Genomic DNA, 10,362 nt, shown 5'->3' with positions numbered 1-10,362 from the left:
TGGATTATTCACCTTTGTCATCATCTTCTCTTCTCAAGGGTTTTAAATAGCAAGATCCGTCTTAATAAAAAAACAATCCCAAACTCCTCAAACCCTCACTGGCTGTCAGCAAAGCACACATATAATCTGTAGTGTAAGCTTTAGCCCTTAAGGACACTTGCATTGCTTTGTTTTCCTATTGTTTTATGCATCAGCCTCATGTGTGCAGAATAGATCTTAAGCTCCTTGAAGGCAAGAACCTGGCCTTAAACTGCTCCCAGCACCCGAGATGCATGTATGAAGCCAATGGTGATTTATTGAAGTTCAAGCAAGGGATCTTAAATTTCAGGCTGCAGCTCCGCATTTGAGATGCTTTCCGCAGTCAAGCACGCCGGCCCTCCGGGGGCACTGTCTCGCTTCCCCCACCCCTCCGCGGCCCTTCCTCATTGCTGTTCCCCATTGCGGCCAGGAGGAGGCGCCACGGACTCGGGTTAAGCTTTTTTCCCCCCTTCTACCCCACTTACCCCAGCACATGACGTGAGAAGCTGCCTCCGCCAGAGCCTTAGCAATAGGAGTGAGAGGGTGAAGTGGTTTGGGGGTGGGGTGGGGTGGGGGGTGTGGAGAAAAAGGACACGCGCGCATACACACACCCTAGGAGCAGAAGCACCGTCCCTAGCTTCGTGGGTTCCTCCTCCCACCAGAGCCAGTGTGAGAGGTAGGTGTGTGTGTATGGCGCGTTTTTCAGGGTGAGACCCAAATCTTGACCAGGCAACCTGTGATCTGCCCCCCACCAACCCCCACCCCCTGGTGATTAATACCCATTTTTCTTATTCTCCCCCCTCCCCCTCCTCCTCTCCCGCGGCTGTGCGGTGGACTTGCACAGCCTTCCCCCGCCCGCTTCCCCTCCCCCGGCTCCGATCAACACCAACTGGAACCTGGGCTCCAGCTTTGCCACCTCCCCCGCCCCCACCACTTTTTTTTTTTTTGAGAAAGGAAGGTCCCCCACGCCCTTTTCAAATTCCACTTCCTTCGGCTTCTTCACCTCTAGGAAATCTCGGGGCTTAGCTCTATCGAAAGTGCTCGTCAGGGCGATTCTCGATCACCACAATCCAGAAGTGCTGGCGCCCGAATGCATTTCCTTTCGCTTTGCAAAGAAGAGTCGTGAACTTCAAACCCTCCGAGAAGGATTATTAATCCTGCTTTGCAGGAAAGGAGAACCCTCAGTCCCTCGCCACCGGCCACCCCTCCCCGGAGACTCTGGAATCGCTGAGGCGCTCGGAGCGGGTAGGTAAATATTCGCTTTTGCGTCCCTTGTCTCAATTTTAGGGCTTGGGGTGCCAGCAAGATAAAGGGTCGAAGCAGTGGAACGGTTAACCAACCTGGTATTAGGCGAAACCCTTAAATCCACCGGAACCAGACACTTGCTAATTTGGACGTGGCTCTTTGCGAAAGGTTTTTTTTTTTTTTGGGGGGGGGATAGGACTCTCACTGGTCTTTTCGGGGGGCAATTAATCCCCTCACCTAGCAGAGAGGCTGGGCAGCGGTGCCCCGGGCCGTAGCCACGCGCTGCGACCATCCGTCCAATCGACACGTTGCAGGTGAAGCCCCGAGCGCTGCACATCAGCGCGGCGGCGGCGTGAGTGTGCGCGGGGGTGAGTGTGCGCGGGGGCGCGTGCGTGTGAGCGCGTGTCAGTGTGCCCCTTCCAAGAAATGCCCAGTGTGCACCCCCTGCACAATCAGAACCCATTCAACACAAGCCCGGGGTGGGAGGAGGCGCTGCTGCTGGAGGCGATGGGGAGAGCGAGACAGACGTGTCAGCAGCAATGCAGATGGGACTGGGGGCCGCACTTGCTGGCGAGTTAAGTGGGGATTGTGTTTCTGCGTGTGTGTGAGTGCGTGTTGCTATATGGTGCCTCTTCTCCCTCCCTTCCACCTTCCTTCCCACCTTCCCTCCTTCGCTCCCGCCCTCCTTCTCTCCCCTTCCATTCAGGTTGGCTTTTCCGTCTCTCATCCATGCCTGTCCCAGGAATGGTATAGCCAGACCTTTTCTGAATTCTAGACCGGTGCCAGCTGTTTTCAATTCTTCTCGTGTGCACTCTGTGGGAAATGCGGGGTTTCGTCCCCCCTTTCCTTAAAGCGAATTGATACCTTTTTCGGAATGCATTTTTCTCACCCTCTGGGGGACACTCCAATCAAACGCTGACGCCTCTTTTCCCCCTTAGGAAGGGGACGCTTTGGGAATGACCGTGCTCCGCGGAGGGACAGAGCCGGCCCCCAGCTTCTCCACACAGAGCCTTCTCCACTAACGCTCCAAAAATCAAAAACCGTAATTGCCAGAAGAATCATTAAAAAAATCTTCCAGCCGCTAACCTCACATGCACGTGGAATAATTACTCTGGATTCTGCATTGTGAGCAGCTCTTCCTACCCTGAATTACCTTTGAATTAAATCTTTGTTTTTTTTTTGAATATTGCATCTCTTCAAGACACAAGATTAAAACAAAATTCACGCTAAATTGGATTTTAAATGATCTTCCTTTCGTTTATCCTTCGTCTTTCTTATGTGGATATGCAAGCGAGAAGAGGAGACTGGACATTCCCAACATGCTCGCTCCCTTAATCTGTCCGTCTAGAGGTTTGGCTTCTACAAACCAAGGTAGGGCAAATCCTGTTTCAGTTTTTCCTCACCTGGGGTAGGGATTCCTTGTTTATCTCTCTTCAAGTCCCTCAAGTATATCTTTTTGGAAAAAAAGGAAACAAGATATTAAAATTATGCTGTTTTGGGAAAAAGGCTTATTACAAAGGAGGGAAATCTCCCATGTTATTTCTTTTCCTTTGCTCATCAAACAGGTTTTGATTTTTTTTGTGTGTGTGGGGGTGGGGGTGCTGGAGGGGTGGGTGTATGTAGGGGTGGAAGATCTTGGTTGGCGTAGGGGATATATATGTATGCAGACACAACTGGGAGACCTGTGTGATTTCTGAGTTAAATAGCATTTGATTTACCCAGAGCTAAAGCTCTGATTTTTAGGGGAATCTAGAAATCTTAAAAAAAAAAAAAAAATTGAAGGCTGGCTTTCCTTCTTGCCACCTCTATGCCTCTGTCTTTATCTCCTGTCTCCATCTTCCTAGATTTAACATCTTTTCTGTGTTCTTTAAAAAATAAAAATAACGATAGGGATTACTGTGGTTGTTGCCCTGAAATCCACTTGCTGTCTAAAGGGTTGCCACTGGGCCCAGAGATCCCCGGAGGCCTATTGCAGAGGGGCAGGTGTAGATAGGGAATTGGGCAGGTCTGAGAACACCTGGAATTAAAGGAGGCTGCAGGTTAAGAGGACTTAAATCTTAAGCTTGGAAAGAAGAAATTCTGTCAGTATTCTGCTTTTAATTTGTATTTTTTTGTGTGCTATTATTTTTGAGCTGTAAATTTCTCCTTCTGTCTACACATCTATTTATACCCACACATCCTCCAAGCAAACTGTTACTTCCACACTCTTGCAAAATGGCTATCTTGCAGAGTTCTAAAATGCTGTGCATGTGGAAGGGGTGCAGAATTCGACACGTGAGTCTTTGTGTTAAACAAAGAGATGTGTCGTTTGCATGTGCTAGTCCCGTACCCTCAAAATAGAATGAATGCTTTTATTTTTTCCCTCTCATCATTTCTTTCCGACATGTGAAACGTGGTTAGGCATTATTTTAATGTACTTTCAAAGAGAAATAGCAGGAGAAATGGAAAAGCCTTAGCTGATGAGCTTCAGCTAGTCACTCATGCAATCTAAGATAACTCCTGAGGAAACTGGATCATTCAGAGGCTGGAGGGCCCTGATGGTGAGCGGGCAGCTCCTCTCCTTGGCCCACTGACCACACATCCGCATACTCTGCAGGCGCCCAACTGCAAGGATTCAGGTGAGATCAAGATCTTCGAAATAATGGCAGCAGAATCATTAGCATCAATAGTCTTTCTGAAAGTACCCCCCCACCCCAAATCTTTTTCTGGTATTTTTTTTATTACAATACATTGAAACAATCCAAAATACTAAAGGGATGGGGAGTAACGGAAGGTCCTTATCACTCAAAATGACAGTAGATGATAGTTCTTCATTGCCCAGAAAGGATGGATATAATCCAGATCATCCCCTCCCAACGTTTCATTCCTTTGAGCTTTTATTCCTTAAACGCTCATCTGTAACCACTGTGTAATCAGTGAGAGGGTAGAATCCAGCTATGAGCCATGTTCTCACCATCTCTACAAATAGCTGAGGTTATCTGGTGTGCGTTCACCTTAGAGACACTGGAGCTGTTTCCCCATCTGCTTCTACTCTTTCAAGTGGGAGGATGAACTCTTAATTTTACTTCAAAATAGAACAGAGGTATGCGCGATAAAGCAGCTCCACGTGCGATGATTTCATGCACACAGATTGGCAGGAAGTGGGTATCGCGATAGGACACATGTCCCTTTTGTCTCTGGTGCCTAGGACAGTGCTCCACACCGAGTAGGTACTTTGGAATGTTTGTTGGTGACGAGGTTGACAGGTGGTCTTTTCACAGGGTCTCACCCACTTCGTTCGCCTTGAGTGCCAGAGGGGTGAGCCACACTTCAGGCTATCATTAGTTGCCCCTAAAACTAGGCAAAGGAAGAGAGGGTACAAGGGAGAAGGTGTTGAGGAAGAGGAGGAAAGGGGGGGTGGGAAGGCTATAACCAGAAAGGAGAGACAATCCAGCTGGAAAGGGCTTGTTGGGATTCAAGGAATTGCTACAGGTGGTCTGTACCTGTTCCACCTCCAAAGCCATTTGGAGACCCTGGTGAGGAGGTAGATGTTCTCCATTGTTGAGAGCTTTCTCTGTGAAGCTGTGATTCCGTGGTGCTCTGGGCTGTCTAAGGGCCATTGTTCTCTCCTCTTTTTTCCCTCAGAGCACAAAGTGCTGACTGGGTCCTGTCTTGTCTTCTCTTCTTCTGCCACCCACCTTACAGCATGGGTTGCATGCAAAAGAAATGTGGCTGCTGGTGGGAAGAGGAGAAAATTTGATTTCAACCAAGGCGCCTCCATGATATGCAATTAAGGAAGAAAATATTAATGGGAAATAGAGACTTGCCAGGAAAGCACTGTTAAGGATGTTAGGTTGGTGATTTCAAGGGAGGCATGTTTATCTTTTATCTCTGTGATTCAGGTGTAGCAAATTATGATGGATTTGCGAACACTGAATGATATGCCAGCTTAGAGATAGGTGTTAACTAACATGTGAGGAAAGGATCAGGATGTGTCACTAGGTTGTCTACTTTTTCCTCTCCCATTGGTTCCATCCCTAGGAAGCTGTCTGTCTGAAGAGTCTTGCTTTGCCACTGTATGTATGTAATTTTTGGTATGGGTGGATGCGGGCAGAGAGAACAGGAAAAGAGACAAAATGACAGGAAAGGAGGGGGAAGAAAAAAATTCCTCTAGACACTACTTTGCACACCAAGTGCTTGTCTTTTAGGCTGAGAAGAGCGACTTCCTCTGGTGGAAGGATGAACAGCAGGCACTTAGATTTTGTGTTCCTGCTTCACCTCCAGAAAGATGGCTTCAGGACCTTGTGTAGGGAGGGCCAGCGGGCACCTGGGAGATGGACACATGGACAGAAATAGGTTGGTGGGCTGGGTGGTAGTTAACAGGGAGATACAGGACTGAGCTGATCTAGCCTTGGTCACATTATTAACTGTAGAACGTTCTCCGGTTCCCAATGAATATGGTTAACCCAGGGGCAGTTTTTTTCTTTTTTAAAAAATTCTTTTCTGCTTCAAGAATCTGATGTGTCTTGAAGGTGATGGGTCCACTACTACTATCAAGTGAAAGCAGAGATTTAGTTAATATGTATTGACTATGAAATATAGAAAGTGGTGGGAGAAAAGACAGATTGTATGTGAAGAAATCAGAGCAAAAATCAGCTCTAGAAGCCAGGAAGAGAAGAAGCCAGGGTGGAACTCACTGTTCTAAAGGTTGGAAAACCATTGTTCTTCCGAATGATAGCCTTCTCTCCTTAATGACGAAGACTGGGTTCGTAGACACAACAGCTCATCCTGTAACTTGTCAGGGTCGAGAAGGGATGAGCTGAGAAGTCAATTTCCTCCTTTTCCTCAGTGCTATCCTACACTCTGCTGAAGAATTTTAGAGATTTTCTCCTTTCAGTAAACTGCACTTCCAGTCTCTGCTACTATGCATATGACTGGAGACTGTCTGTACCATCTCTCTTGGTAAATAAATATAGATCAAAAGAATTACTGGTCTAATGAATTGTTCACATTTATTAAAGTGCATCCCCTCTTTGCAACCACAAGAAAAAGTCTCCAGAGAGAGTAGATTAGTAGTTGAATTGATATTCTCTTTCAGGAGGCAGCAGACAGAGCAATAGAATGTAGTTGGGATGTGGGTACAGACATAACTCAGAGGAGGTGGGTTTTTGATGTACATGTGTGACTTTTAATGGTGTGTCTGTGGCTTTTACACAGAAGTCATTGTGTGGATGAGCTTTTGGGGGCTTGTGAACCTAGAGAAGTGTGCTCGGGGAACCTCTGGTTGTTTCCTTCTTGCTCTTCAGCTGCTTTTCTTTTGTCTGTTCACTTACTAGCACTTTCAACTGAGGTTGGCAGGGAAGGGGACCTAGCTCATATGCTGCCCCCTTGTTGAAGCCTTCGGTGACTGCCCCAAGCCGAGGTGGTCGCTTTGCGCTCTGTACTTCACCAGCATTGCTTCATGCGTCTTAGCACACTTTATCCTATTCTGTTCATGTGCCCAGTTTTGCCGAGGAGATTGTGAGCTTGAGGGCAAGGAGAGATGTTTTACTCATCTTGGAATCATTTGTACTAGCCTAGTGACTGACACATAAACAGATTCTCAAAAAATATTGCATGAGTGAATAGGAGAGGAAGTGAAATATTCATTACTAGTTAGTGATGCTGTTTGTTGTTTGTTCTGGTGAGCATGGGAAGGGTTTGAAGTTTTGTTGTCAGATGAGATCAAGAATATCGGAGCCGTGTGAAACTTTAGAAAGCATCTTCTCTGACTGTCTCATTTTGCAGATGAAGCAACTGAGATCCAGAGAAATTAAGTGATTTACCTAAAGTGGTGCAGCTGCTTCTTGCCAGAACTTGTGCGCCACACCATTGATGAGAGGGCGGTCTGGAGGTTCTTTGTGCATTTCAGATGTCTACATCAAATGTCCTCTGGGGATCTTGTTACAATGCAGATTCTGAGTTACTAGCTGTGGGGTTGGGCCTGAGATTCTGCATTTCCAACAAAGTCCCAAATGATGCAAAGTTGCTGGGCCATGCTTCACAGATCTCCAGCCTCCCTGCACCTGATATATAGCATGCTTAGCACTGGCAGTTCTGCATATATTCTATTTTTGGGACTCCCAACATGTCTGCTGTGTTCTTAAAAAAAGAAGAATTAGAAAGGAAGCTATGTATTTAAGTTTCACATCTCCTTTCACTCTTCCGCCCATGTACACCTTTTGTCCCTTCCTTTTTCTTCCTCGATACTCTTCTCATTCTCTTCCTTCTCGTAACTGATTCTTCTTTCTCCTTTCTTCTTTCTATTGCATGTTCTCGTCTTAGTTTATCTTTTTTATTAATGTCTTTTAATCTTTTGTCTTTCACATTGTTTTCTTTATTTTTATGTCTTTTGCTGTACTCCCCAATGATTCAACAAATATGTGTTGAGAATCGGTTCTGGTCTGTGCCTTCATGATCTGGTGCGGGAGACGCATAAGGAGATAATCATACACTTAGGTAAGGTCTACCAAGGAGAGAAGCCTGGGAGAGTGAAGAGGGCTTCATGGAAGGGCTGATGTCAGATTATGTCTGGAAAGACAAATAGGAGTTTTCCAGGAGGAGAGCATACCGAAAGGTGAGTTGGTGTAAAAGGGCAAGTCTCCCGTCCTTTCTTGCATTCCTTAACTGAGGGAGAACAGCAACACAGGAATGTACTGGTTCCTTGAGTAAGTATTTCAGATTCTGAGTGACAAGACCGGGGGATCACGTCAGATCAGAGTCTTCTTGAAAGGAGAGGGAAGAGGCCCTCATTTCTCCTTTAGTGATTCTACACTTACTCCTAGCCATGTTTGTTAGGCTTGCCTCTAGAATGCGTAAATGATACAGGTTTCATCTTAGACCACTAGATTGCAACTAACTTTATTGATGGCCATTACAAAGAAAGGGACAGCTGTGAGTTGGTTTGTGTCCAAGGAGAGAGCTGGATTGTAGCCCAGGCCAAGCTACCCCGTTTGAAGGACCAGCTTAGCCCCATGTGTTTCTAGGGTAGTGGGGTAGAGTTGCTATGCTGTTCAGACATCAGCTGCATCTGTAATGGTGAAGGAGAGAGAGGAAAGAAGGGGAGCTGAGTTATTCCCAGGGAATTCACAAAGTGCTTTTTGATAGCCTTTTGAGACTGGCCTGATACCTGAGAAGCTTTTACTCATGGGGATGCCCAGGTATAGCGATGATGGGGTGACGCCTTCAGTCATCACTTAAATGAACTTCAGCAAAATTGCCGAAGGGAAGATGGATTTGAAATGGATGTCTCTCCAAATTTTATTTGCATCTTTTTTCTGTTCCCTTTCCTTCTACCCTTTTTTCTCCAGTTACACCATTTCTCTGCACATTGTGGTTTGTATTCAGTTCATTAACAAGAAGAACCTAAGCTTGGCTGGAAGCTTTTTAAGGATCCGTTACATATAAAGTGGACATTCTAGGTCTGAAGATATCTGGATGAGCAGATGCCCACCACTGGCATCATTCTGAGATGACTTGAGCAGCACAGTGGAGGAGGCATAACAATGAGGCTGTGCCTAGAGGGCAGGGGAGTGGAGAGGGGAGGAGAAGCTAAGCCAGAACCGGGGGAATGGCACAACAAGGAGAGAAACGCTATTGGCTTTGCCCCTCCTTGGAGCCCAGCTTTATAGGGAGGGGAAGGTCTGTGGTTGAGAGCTTCCTAGAGTAGGACAGCTTAAGGTTTTGATTAATGTACTCTGGCCTACTCACTCGACATACAAAAGGCAAACTGTGCTATATACTTGCCGTCCTCTTGGCTTTTTCTCATTGCCTCACTGTGAATTTCTTTTTTTTTAGGAAGAAATGTTAAGTTTGAACTTCTCATTAATCTTTGTATAAAGCCTCTCAGGACTTCAGCTGGTTAGAATTTCTTAGGAAATCAGATCTTGTTTCTTTTTGAAAGGGGGGGAACTTAAAAACAATGCTTGGGTGGTAACAGCGTTGCATTGGTGGGGGAGGGAAGAAGAGAATCTTAGGAGAAAATGAAAGCTTGGGTGACATCTTTAATCCTTTCTCCCACAGCTAATTGTACTCTGCAGATATGTCCAGACATTTTGAAGCAACACTCCCACCTTCTAAGGCCTGTAGCTTGTTCATCCAGATACCACAGTATCTCGTGTCTTTGGATTAGAGACGAGTGTATTCTGTGTGTGCGCAAATACACACCACACAGTGCCACATGCAATATACTTGTGTATATATGGACATGTTTGTATAGTGATTTAGTACAAAGACCAAACCAAACCCATTGCCGTCAAGTCAATTCTGACTCATAGCGACCCTGCAGGACAGTAGAACCACCCCATAGAGTTTCCAAGGAGCAGCTGGTGGATTCAAACTGCCAGCCTTTTCGTTAGCAGCTGAGCTCTTAACCACTGCACCACCAAATACAGTAGCCAGAAATAATCTTAAATGCATTAAATGCATTTGTGCAGTTTAGGTATGATAATGCCTGTGGTATGAGTGACATACGGATAATAGTGTGTTAATGCCTGCAGGCACCTTGCAGTTAATTTTACCTAATCTCCCCCACCACTACCATTTTAAAACTGTGAAAACAGTTCTAAAGTTAGCCCCATGGTCCACAGCCACACGTCCATTGAATCTGGTTTCGTTGCCTTCCCGTCCCCTGCCTTGCCTCATGAGTCGTCTCGGAATGCATGTTCCTGAGGAAGCTGGTGGTAGGCGTTTGCTCACCACGTCTTCAGAGCCCAGTAGATTCCCTCAGGAACCAGGGTGCTTAAATGATAATGGCTGAGGTGGGGCCTTGGGAGTCAGAAGCTTCTGTTTGGTTCTGCTTGTGCTACTTTACTTTGTAACCGTGGGCAAACCATTGACTCCGGGCCTCTGTTTTCTCATTTCTGTAACAGTGAAGATAGGCAAAAGCTGTGTCCCTTAACCCCAGTTAAATAATATAATAACCTGCACAGCAAACAAACTAAAAACGATAACAACGAAACGAACCCACTGATGCCCATGCCCAGGTCCTACCCTAGACAGTTAAATTAGAATCTCACAGGGTGGGACGCAGGTCACAGTCATTTAAAAACGTTCCCCGAGGGAGTCTAACGGGCAGCCCCT

General features: G+C 46.2%; 1 protein-coding gene across 1 annotated transcript in view; it reads left to right on the top strand.

Annotated features, from left to right (window-relative positions):
- Positions 1-2,410: 2,410 nt before the first annotated feature.
- GRIN2B (glutamate ionotropic receptor NMDA type subunit 2B) overlaps positions 2,411-10,362 on the top strand; it is a 486,312-nt gene continuing 478,360 nt past the window's right edge. Inside the window, exon 1 of the mRNA XM_004387333.2 lies at positions 2,411-2,634. The gene's annotated coding sequence lies outside the window, so the exon portion shown is untranslated. The remainder of the gene's footprint in view (positions 2,635-10,362) is intronic.

The sequence above is a fragment of the Trichechus manatus genome, unplaced genomic scaffold, assembly GCF_000243295.1.
Source record: "Trichechus manatus latirostris isolate Lorelei unplaced genomic scaffold, TriManLat1.0 scaffold00184, whole genome shotgun sequence".
NCBI lineage: Eukaryota > Metazoa > Chordata > Mammalia > Sirenia > Trichechidae > Trichechus > Trichechus manatus.
The sequence above is the reverse complement of the archived record's forward strand: the minus strand, read 5'-3'. Positions and strand labels throughout refer to the sequence as shown.